Here is a 12,249-nt window from a genome sequence, read left to right on the forward strand (position 1 = left end):
TGAATCGGGACGGGATCGGGACGAGACGAGGGTTTTTAAGAATGCATCACACTCGGGATTAATCCCGGTTGGGACGGAACGGGACAAATCCCACATTCTTATGAAGTTAAATAAAAACCAATATTTTTTTTTCATAACAAAGTAACATTCAATAATGAAATTTTAACAAAAAAATACATATTATGTTCAAAATATTATAATTTACCATTATTATTTGAGTGGATATAATTTTGGAGTTATTAAGAACATAAATTAGTTTCATTTTGATAGAAATATATAAGAATTTTTAAGTTTTCATTAAAGGTGGGACGGGACGGGACGAAGCGTGATATAAATTATTCGTCCCACATCCCATCCCACTATTATGAAGCGGGACGGAATCGGGACGGGACAAACGTTTTTAGACCTCCGTCCCTATGAATTTCGGGACGGGATCGGGATGAGATCGGGATTTCCGTTTTTTATGCCCACCCCTAGGAAAAACAATTGTCAAATAGACATAATTAATGATATCCAGTCATTTTCATTTTTGCAGGTTTTGCTATGCAGAAGCATATGATGCACTTGATCCCACTGCAAATATCACGATCAGATGGGACATTGTAGCCTGGACTCCTGATGGTTATATCGTAAGTAATGTTTCAATTTTAAACTACAGATCTTCACCAAACGTTGCCTGAGCTCTAGTAATCAAACGGTTGACTTTAAAAAATAAAGCATATATGCGCAGTAAGTAGTGGAGGTTCTCAGGTTCATATGTGGTTCTGAAATTCAGATTTTACAAATGTTCAACTCCGAGCTGCAGAAGCTCCTAGCAAACTTTCCAAGAAGCTAATCTTATTTAGTTTATATGATCAATTTCATTTTGCTTTCCACCTAAGAATATAAGGGTATATAACAAGTATTAAATCAGCTTTTTCTTTGACTAAATAGGCCCTTGTCACAATTAACAACCTTCAAAAATATCGCCACATCCAAGCACCAGGCTGGTCACTGGGATGGACATGGGCAGGGAAGGAGGTAATATGGAGCATGGTGGGAGGAGAAGCCACAGTGAAAGGAAATTGTTCAAGATTCAATGGAACTTCCCCACATTCGTGTCAAAAGACCCCATCGATTGTCGATTTAATGCCTTCAGCCCCTTACAACATGCAAATTGGAAACTGCTGCAAAGAGGGAGTACTGGCTTCATTAGAGCAGGATCCAGCCAACTCTGCAGCTGCTTTTCAGCTTTCTGTTGGTGAAGCTGGAACAAATAATCGAACAGTTAGGCTTCCTGAGAACTTCACCCTTACTACACCGGTTCCTGGCTATACCTGTGGCCGTGCACAAATTGTTAAGCCGACTAAATTCTTTACTGCAAAGAGAGTCACTCAAGCTGACAGTAAGTTCAAAATGTTATCAATGTCTTTTAGTATCAACTTGAACTTTTATTGAACTTTTTAGCTTAACCTCAAGTCCTCAACCTTTGCTGGTAATAGTGACATGGACCGTTACATGTACATATTCACAATTCTTGGCTCAGAAAGCTCCAACTTGTTGTGTCTCACTATCTTCCTTCTACAATAACACAAGGGTGCCCTGCAGTACGTGTTCATGTGGCTGCCAAAACAACACCAGCAAATGCATAGAGTGAGAGAGCTTCCATCATCTTGAAATATGATTTGCAGATGTAATATATATCTTATACTTTTGTGCTTCTGAATTTGCAGGCCGCATTCGTCTTCAGTTATCCCAAACTCTGACAAGAGCTATGAGCCTCTTGTTCAATGTACAAGCCATATGTGCCCCATCCAAATTAGTTGGCAGGTCACAGAAGACCACATGAAGTATTGGCTAGTGAAACTCAAAAAATTACATACCTCAATTACAGGATGAACTATTCAGATTGGAACTTGGTCATCCAGCACCCAAACTTTGAGAAATTGATCCAGAAATTTCGAATTAACTACTAGTCATTGACTACTACAGCAGGAAGAAGTATGTTGACCCCTCACATATTAGTTCTGATTCTTGTCCATCAAAAACCTATTAATTAGTTATGATGTTTTGTTTTGTTTCAGATGATACTGCAATGCTATGGGGACTTGACTTGTACAACAATATACTGATGCAGGCTGGGTCTCTACCAAGTGCCGAGGCAGAACTCCTTTTCGAGAAGCTTGGTACAACTTCTATATCACCCAAGGGTTGGGCATTCCCTCGTAGGGTCTATTTCAATGGTGACAGTTGTACCATGCCATCCCCTGATGCATAGTTACTCTAATTTGTGTTTACTGTTTAGAGTGTAATGATCGTTGATTAATGAAGTAAATTCATTCTCCTAAAAAATTGGAGAAAGTTGTTAGAGAATGTGAGTGTAAATTGGAAACTACTCTCGATAAGGAGTGTTGCACTCCCAAATTTTATTTTATTATTTATTTATTTTATTTGTTGAAACAGAGATATTAGTAAGCCTAATAAAGAAGCCGTTACAATTTGTTATGCTCTCTTTAAAAGAAGTCTGGGTTCCTCTCTCTCATTTCAATTTTGAAATTCAAGTCTTCTTCTTCTTCTCTCTCTCTCTCCTTTCGACAACGGTCTGGTTCTTCTTTGATACAGAGAGAGAGAGAGAGAGAGAGAGAGAGAGAGAGATGGATTCCGCTTGTTTCGTTTGGTTCAACAGGTACCTATAACGAATTCTATTGTGATTCCTTTCAATTTCAAATTCTAGGGTTTGGGTATCTGTGTTTTGCTTAACTCTAGTCCAGATGGTAATTCTGCAGGTCACTAGACCCTATTATAGTCACATCTAACGATTTCCATCGTGATTCCTTTGGATTTCAATTTCTAGGGTTCTTTTGCTTGATTCAATTTCATATGGTAATTCTGGAGGTTTAAATTATCCCTGTTATGGTCACATCAATTTGATGTGGCCGAGTCTATTGTTTGTGATCCACTTATAATTATGTCATCCATTTGTCTCTGCTTGATATCCCAAATGATTCAAAGTTATTTAGATTGAAATTGGGCACAGATTGGTGAGTGGGTGTCTTTTGAATTTATGTTGCCGTATAAGAAAATTTGATGGTGAGTTATAAATGGATGATAGAATTCAGAATTACAGATAGAGCTGGTAATTGATGCCTTATAATTAAGGGTGTGTCTGACATGTGAAATTGTCATTAGAGTAAAGGTTGCCTCTGATAATTTTGTTCATTAGAGCAGTGAGCTGGAACACACTAGTTGGGATTGCCCTTTCGGAATGGAAAAGTGTTTTTGGAGCAGTGAGCTTTGCATTGGTTTAGGGTTTTCATAGGCAACAAATTTCAAGGAGCAATCGAGGCCACAAGTTTCAAGAGCGATTCCGAGTGGTGTTTCCGAGCTTATTTTTTATTGCTTTTTAAATTTTTTGCCTCGGTTGCTCCTTGAAATTTGTTGCCTCTGAAAATTCATTATTAGAGTAGTGACCTCAGAAACACTACTCAGAATTGCTCTTGTAACTTGTTGCCTCAATTGCTCCATCATATTTGTTGCCTACGAAAATTGATTATTAGAGCTAGTCGTGTTTTTGAGCTTACTGGGTATGGCTCTTTAAATTTGTTGCCTTATTGCTCCTGGAAATTTGTTGTCTTTGAAAATTCATTATTAGAGCAGTGAGCTCAGAAACACTATTCGGACGGGATTTCTCTTGAAATTTGTTGCCTTGATTGCTCCTGAAATTTTGTTGCCTATGAAAATTTTATTATTAGAGTAGTGGGTATTTCTGAGCTTACTTTATTGCTCTTTAAACTTGTTGCCTTGGTTTCTTCTAGAAATTTGTTGCCTCTGAAAATTCAATACTAGAGCAGTGAGCTCAAGAATACTACTCGGACGTAATTTCTCTTGAAACGTGTTGCCTCGATTGCTCATGGAAATTTGTTGCCTATGGAAATTCATTATTAGAGCAGTGGTGTTTCTGAGCTTACTCAGTATTGCTCTTTAAACTTGTTGCCTCGGTTGCTCTTTGAAATTTGTTGCCTCTGAAAATTCAATGCTAGAAGTGAGCTCACAAACTCTACTTGGATTTGCTGTTGAAACTTGTTGCTTGATTGCTCCTGGAAATTTGTTGCCTATGAAAATTCATTATTAGAGCAGTGGTGTTTCTGAGCTTACTTGGTATTGCTTTTTAAACTTGTTGCCTCGGTTGCTCTTTGAATTTTGTTGCCTCTGAAAATTCAATGCTAGAGAAGTGAGCTCAGAAACACTACTTGGATTTGCTGTTGAAACTTGTTGCTCAATTGCTCCTGGAAATTTGTTGCCTATGAAAATTTATTATTAGAGCAGTGTTGTTTCTGAGCTTACTCGGTATTGCTCTTTAAACTTGTTGCCTCGGTTGCTCTTTGAAATTTGTTGCCTCTGAAAATTCAATGCTAGAAGTGAGATCACAAACACTACTTGGATTTGCTGTTGAAACTTGTTGCTTGATTGCTCCTGAAAATTTGTTGCCTATGAAAATTCATTATTAGAGCAGTGGTGTTTCTGATCTTACTCGGTATTGCTTTTTAAACTTGTTGCCTCGGTTGCTCTTTGAAATTTGATGCCTCTGAAAATTCAATGCTAGAGAAGTGAGCTCAGAAACACTACTTGGATTTGCTGTTGAAACTTGTTGCTCAATTGCTCCTGGAAATTTGTTGCCTATGAAAATTTATTATTAGAGCACTGTTGTTTCTGAGCTTACTCGGTATTGCTCTTTAAACTTGTTTCCTCGGTTGCTCTTTGAAATTTGTTGCCTCTGAAAATTCAATGCTAGAGAAGTGAGCTCAGAAACACTACAAGGATTTGCTCTTGAAACTTGTTGCCTTGATTGTTCTTGAAAATTTGTTTCCTATGAAAATTCATTATTAGAGCAGTGGTGTTCATTGAAACTTGTTGCCTCATATTGTTCTTGGAAATTTGTTGCATATGAAAATTCATTATTAGAGCAGTGGTGTTTCTGAGCTTACTCGGTATTGCTCTTTAAATTTTTTGCCTCAGTTGCTTCTTGAAATTTGTTGCCTCTGAAAATTCAATACTAGACCAATGAGCTCAGAAACACTACTCATACGGTATTGCTCATGAAACTGGTTTCCTCGGTTGCTCTCGTAAATTGTTGCCTATGAAATTAATTATTAAAGGAGTGGTGTTTCTAAGGTTACTCGATATTGCTCTTTAAACTTGTTGCCTCGGTTGCTCCTTTATATTTGTTGCCTCTGAAATTTATTATTAGAGTAGTGAGCCCATAAATGCTACTCGGAATTTCTCTTGAAACTTGTTGCCTCTGAAAACTTTTTAATAAAGCAGTGAGCTCAGAACTACTCGGAATTGCTGCATGTGACTGGTTGCCTTTGAGAATTTGTTATTAGACATTGAGCACTCTATTCGGGATTTGCTCCTCCAAACCGGTTTCTTCTGAGACTTTAATCAATCCTCAAACCTGTTGCTATCTTGGGAGTGTTGGAATGTCTTAATTAAATGATGTTTGCCAACTTGGGGTTCCAACAAAGAAGTCATTGAGGCATACTGTTGGGAATTGCTATGTGATTGTTGCCTCGTAAGTTCTTGTTCTACTAGTTTGAAACTGTGCATAGTCGGTATTTAAACTATTCAGACCAGTCCATACTACAGAGTTTGTTGCCTTGCCAGTCTATGTTCAATAAAATATAAAGATATATATCGGGTTTTTCTGTATTATTATTGTTAGCTGTTACTTGACCTTATTTTAGTTTTAATAATGACACACATACTTCAACCTATTACACAAGCTAATATCAAATACATGATATGATTGTGAGGTCTTGTTCAAAGTTTTTGCCAGACGTATAGCTGCTGGGGCTAGTACTTTCAGTTTTTTTTATAACAAGGAATGTTTCCATGTCAGTTTATTGCTATTATGTGCACCTGGTGATCGTTATTCATTAGAGCCTTTCAATGAAACTAGACGTGTTTTTGGCTAAATTGTCCCTTGTATGCAACTGATTCCACTGCATTTGCTACTTGCACCTTGTGCTATTTTGGCTTTATCAGATACTATCTTCTCCTAAAGCTGAACTGTTTATTATTTTGACAGTTTTATGAGATTTGCTTATTTCTGGTGGACTATATTGTTATCTCAAAATTTTGGTTTTCATGAATGATTCTGTTTCCTTCAGATTTCTTTTCTCAAGTTGATATCATGCGATGATAATAGCATTATCTTGTCCTTATCAAGGGTAACCTTTTAAAATGTGGGTTTTCTCATCAGTTTATTGAGGTATAATATATATAGATTAGATCATCTCAGTTTTCTGAATGGTTATTACTTCTGAGTTCATTCTATTTTTCATCATTGGTGAAAACGTTTGGAATAGTTTGATTTTATTTCTCGAATCAAGAAGTTGCCTTTCTCTGCATGTTTTTCTTTCATGAGATCCGTTTTGAGGTAAATGAAAAAAAATAAAATGACAAAAATATGTTTGAATGCACTGTGTTGTATTGTCACTCTTGACCCTGAAATAAGATGTCACAATCGATTCAAATATATTTGAAATTATGTCTGTGGTATCTTGTCTGGTCTTCACAATCTTCTTTCTTGCTTTCATGTATGTTTTAGGTAAGTTTGCTCTTAGAACATGAACTTATGATATTGCCTACTTCCCTGAAATAGGATGTCACAATCGGTTTAAATATATTTAAAATTATGTCTGCGGTATGTACTCTGGTCTTCACAATCTTTTTTCTTGCTTTCTTGTATGTTTTAAGGTAAGTTCTGCTAGTAGAACATGAACTTATGATATTGCTAGGTTCTATGTTGGCCCTCTGTTAGAATTATTTTCGCTACTATCATCTAGGCTATATAGTTTTCAGTTGCTTATAAAGTACGTTTCCCTTTCTAGTCCAATTTTCTTTTCGGGATTAAAAACTAGGAGTAGATGTAGATCTGCGACTTTTTGGTTCGTTTTTCAGTAATAGTGCAATATGTACTTAAAGTTCTAAGTCAGCACTGTTACTGTCCAAGCCACTTCCAAATGCAATATCGCAACTTTGGTTCTGTGTCTTATCTGGAAGCATCCTAGCAGAGGTTATTCATCACTATAATGTATGTCTACTGGACGTCTGCATGAACTCTGTCAAATTTCAAAGCTATCACATGCGTGCATTGGTTGTTTGATGCTATGTAGTGTTTATTTATAATAATGCAATTTCTTGTGATTTCAGAAATTGCACATGAATATGCATATATATATATATATATATATATATATATATATATATGAGGGTGAGGATTGTATTAGTAGCAAACAGGGTAATATTGGAATAAGTGGTTGCCACTTGCTGATACAATAAGTGGCCTCACCTTCAATATTGGAATAAGTTAATTAACGCCATTTTAAGTCTAAAAGTGCTCCTACAATACTGTCATCTTTAACTAATTATGTGAATCTACCAGTTATCCCACAGGTTTGAGTCTTCTTTGCACTTACATTAGTTTTAAACTTTTAACCTAAGGTTTTAGTTTGAATGGGCTGTTTAAATTTAGTGCTTTCAAATTCCCAGTTGATACCTACCAAGTTGAATAAAGCAACCCGCTTGGAGTACTCATTGATTGTTGTTGGTGAGAGGACTATATTATTAGAAGTTCTATTGCAGAGGTCACATTTTTCAGATGTGGGAAGTTATACGGTACTGCTTGTCTTCTTAAAATTATTATTTTTTTGGATTAGGAAATAGACTGACGATTTTCATAATAATTCACAAAGGACAAGTTGCGTCATTCTTTGTTGTTTGGGTCAATATAAAAAAATTAATTAAAACTAAGAAGCATATCTCCCAAGTGTGGTAGGATGATCATACCACACTTCTCATTTCTTTTTAATAGGAAAAAAACACGATTATCTTTTGTGTAACTCTTCAGAGTGGCAATGAACTTCTAATATGATCCACTTTCTACTCCAATGACAAATAGTATACATGCCTATATTCGTTTGATCATGAGGTAGTATGGGGAAAGAGTACTAGTAATACATGATAGTCCTTGTTCTGGATTTCGGTTTGTCTTGAGAGAAAATACTGCTAATAACGTTCAAGTCCTTCAGTTTAGCACTAATACTGAAGAGGCCTCTCTAATTCCATGTCAAACCTGGTCTTTGACTAAATGAAGCCCCCCCCCCCCCCCCCACACACACACAAATTCGTTATTGAATATGATGATTTCTCTTTGCTTCACCACCACTAGAGGTGAAATGTTTCTCTTTTGTTTAGTAATTACGGTAAACATGATCTTTTTCAATTTCAGATTCTAGGGTTTTGACACTGTTATTGCTTGATTCAATTTCAGATGGTTCTGGTCTTTTGAGCTCACATCCATGGTATACCATCTGATATGGTATGAGTGAATTGCAATATCAATTGAATTATTAGATAGATTATATAGTGCTCGATTTTTTCTCTAAATAATTTTTATACGATAACCACCATTACCTTACCTTAGAACGAAAAAAAAACAAAAGTTATAACTGACAAGTTACTATTTCACAAAATGTTTGTTTTTCTTGTTAATTCTAGAAAGAAATCATCACATGTAAATTGTAATTGAGTCGTTGAAGTACTCTGGAAACACAAGTTGGTCCATTTAGCCAAACTGATGGTTCTCAGTGCATATTTTTGGGTAACAAAGATGTGCATGTTGGAATGTGCTGAACTGCTGATGCTAATGTATCTTCGACATGCAGTGAAGTCATAGACCTAATTATGAGCTTATCGACCAGGTACCAAATAGCATAGTAAAACCTAAACAGGTTAAACTTAAGTCAGATTGAAGCCAATATGGTAACTCTAACCACTACATGTATCAGCTCAACAAATACGTTGAAAGTTAAGAATAATAGCTGGCCGGGTTAGATTGAGATTACAATTGGCACTTCAAAATGGGGATTTGCGACAGAGAGCGCGCACCTCGCTAAACTCAGAGACAATTAGAGACTGTATAAAGAGCTGAAAACGTGACCGGAAATGTAGCCCGAGGGATATCAACTGGGCAACTGGCCCAGAAGAAAAAAGAAGACTGTAAATGGTTACCTTAGAGAAAGGGGCATTCCGAGAATTGAACTCGGGACCTCTCGCACCCTAAGCGAGAATCATACCACTAGACCAAATGACCATGTTGCTGTCAAGTTGAACCAGAAGATCAATATAACTTATGAGTAGCCTTTTGTCGAGTTGATGCTATCTTCATGATCTTGTATCACATGAACGTTTCAACTCTTGAATAGATTCCATCACTGACTTCCAATCGGTCTTCACAATTGGTAAGAGCTTGGTCACAAAATTATAAGCTGTTAATTAAAAAAATATTAGAGGTCTTGTCTCTCTTGAAATATTTGACTGCACATGATAAACAATATGCTTGAGACTGGATTAGGTATGGAGCAGAGTAATTGACTGTAGTTCTTACGGCAAGAAAGTCCATACATTTTGAGTAATAATCCCCCCCCCCCCCCCCAAGTAAACCCAAATCTACACACCCAGTCCAATGTTGATGGCTGGGCTACAAATTATATGAAATTGGCAACTTTTTAATGGTAGAGGTCACACAACCTCGTGTCACAAATGATAAAAAAAACAGTTTATCATACTTTCTATTCTTATATGGGTACTGAAATTTACACTTCAATATTTACATACCACACTCCAAAATTAATGAAATTAAGTTTGTCCTCCATTTATCCATCACCTTCCTACCTCAGTCCTTTTGTAAGTGAATGTCAAACTGGAAATTTTAATACTTTTAGAGTGTGGTTTGTAAATAAAAAAAGATCATGTCATAATACATGAAATGTCTGATCACAAGTGATCTCTGGATCAAATAGAGACAACTACCAATGGCAACTTCGTTGCCTACCTACAATGATCACTTGCTCATAAAACTATACCTAAAATATATAGTTACACATTTCCGGATGGACGAAAGTTTGATTCATACTTTTGAAAACTAAACTCTTGGCCATGCCAATAGAGATGACCGCTTGATAGGAGCATATAATGCAACGTTCTTAATATATTATCTCTCTCATTTAGTTTAGTTATTCACTTAATAATGTTCATTTTAACTTAGTTTACTGTTTTTAGGTTTATTGGAGCAAAACAAGAAAAAGATGTGTTGAAATGATCAAAAGAAGCAATAAAACCCGGAATCAAGATTTTACCTCTGCAGAACAGTCAACTTCGATGGATCATAGCGGACAAACGATATGGAGGAAAATTATGCATAATATATGGATGAAAGCCCTATGAGTCTAGTTTTCATAGCCGTTGGAATCGCAGAAATCTCATTTTTCTGGAGGAAGTTATGCTTGATTTACTAAGCAGAGATCAAACTGTCCGAGAATGAAAAGAGGAAGCAATCCTAGTTAAGGAATGAAATAAGGTGTCAGCCGAATTGGACTCTTATTAGGGTTTTTATGAGCATATATTATGGATAGAAAGTTGAGTTATTTGATGCCCTTGGATCAGTTTATCATCATAAAAAAGAAGGGCCAAAATTAGCTCAATTTTATAGGGTTTGTTCCCTATATATAGGAGACTTAATAGATGAATTGGGGGATTCCCTTTTGGCTGCAGCAGTCCTCCATCTCCTGCCCCTCTTTCTCTACTCCATAATAGTTTAGGTTTTTATTTTTCCTTAGTGATTTCCCTCTTGTGTGATCATAGTAGTTGTGCTCGGAGTTTCGACGAACAAAAAGTGTAACTCTATGAATTCTTATTTTTTTAATTCAATCTTTATGTTGTTCATCATCTTATTCTCTTTCTTCCTGTTTTATTTTGATTATTAGTCTATGTTTATGTGTGATTTATTGTTATTACGTTATTATATGATGTTCTAGCTATTTGATTCATGCTTGTCTATTGGTTTTAGATCTATGATTCTTGTTCTTTATACATATGTACCTTGCTTGTGTTTGGACTGCGTTGGTTAACATAAGTGGGTAGGGAAATCATAGATTTCATGTTAATATGGGGTATTAGGCTGCGTCGGCTATACTCTTGTATTAGTATGTTCGACTTTATATTTTTCGTGCTTAATGATTCATGTAATTATTTAGCTGCATCGACTGTTTTTATATGAAATATTATTTGTATCTTGGCTGCGTCGGCTGATATTTAGGAGGGTTTAGAATCATTTAGATAATTACTTGGCTGCGTTGGCTGTCTTTATCTAAGGAGTTGATTTAACATTAAACTTGCATGTTTAGGTTGCTAGGATTGAGATAGCGTAATATTGTTTTGTGTTTACATATGTGTGTGTGCAATAAGGAGGGTCACTTGTACATAAGTATATTTTGTTTTCGTAGGAATTTAGAAATAAACACATCTCTCAAACAATTTATCTCTTGTAAATATGTGAATATCGGTAAATAATTATTATTTTTCTAATGCTCTATCTTGCAAAGTACCCTCAATTCCCGGCCTATAATAATACCCTTACTTACACTATACTATCTTCTACAGGGTTTTATTGATGGTTTTAAAACGGTTCATCACTGCTGCCGGCCTTTAGACCCGAAAATCAGATAGCTAGCGTGTAGTTTAGGACTACTGCAGTTTTTATTCTAAATCGACTGCGAGACATCAACTATCAATGCACAATGTCATTATCAATTATGCTCCTTTTCTTGTAGACTTCATGTAATTAACTTGGCAAAGTTACGACATCCTTCTCTAAGGATAATAAAAAAAATCTAATGTTGATTGAGATGTCATCTGGTGAAAGACCTTCTCCCGAAACTGAAAAATAAGAAATTTCAAAACAAGAACTTCGGTCATGCGTGTATATAATGGTTCTTGTAATCAATGACTATATATATTGACAATATTGTCTACTGTAATGCAAAGTACGTGAGTAACGGTCAAATTTGGTTGATAAGGAGAAAACAAATAGAGTAACTCTAGTTATATCTCCCTTATCATTTTTTTTCCTGAATTTTCTGAATTTACCCCTATAAATTCTATAAACACCTCTTTCTATTTTTCTTTTTTCATTCTCATCTTCTTATGTTTCAATCTAAAAAGGCATTGATTTCATCTTTATTCTCATATTTTTCTGCTCCAACTTGAGATTTAATCACTTCAAATTAAAAGCAACGATCTCATATAAGTCAATTAATATAGGAGAATTGGTTTCATAAAATTGATCGACAATAAATTATTTAACACAATGGAAATATTAGAAATAAGATTTTTCAACCTGACACTTTATAATTCTACTACAACAAA

At 35.7% G+C, this 12,249-nt stretch overlaps 1 non-coding gene and 1 pseudogene across 1 annotated transcript; one reads left to right on the forward strand and one right to left on the reverse strand.

Moving 5' to 3' along the window:
* Positions 1-551: 551 nt before the first annotated feature.
* LOC126787785 (COBRA-like protein 1) lies at positions 552-2,257 on the forward strand (annotated as a pseudogene).
* A 6,807-nt stretch (positions 2,258-9,064) lies between these two features.
* On the reverse strand, positions 9,065-9,136 carry TRNAP-AGG (transfer RNA proline (anticodon AGG)). Its single transcript has one exon. It is a non-coding gene; the product is annotated as a tRNA-Pro (tRNA).
* Positions 9,137-12,249: the final 3,113 nt, after the last annotated feature.

Source organism: Argentina anserina, chromosome 3, assembly GCF_933775445.1.
Source record: "Argentina anserina chromosome 3, drPotAnse1.1, whole genome shotgun sequence".
Taxonomy (NCBI): domain Eukaryota; kingdom Viridiplantae; phylum Streptophyta; class Magnoliopsida; order Rosales; family Rosaceae; genus Argentina; species Argentina anserina.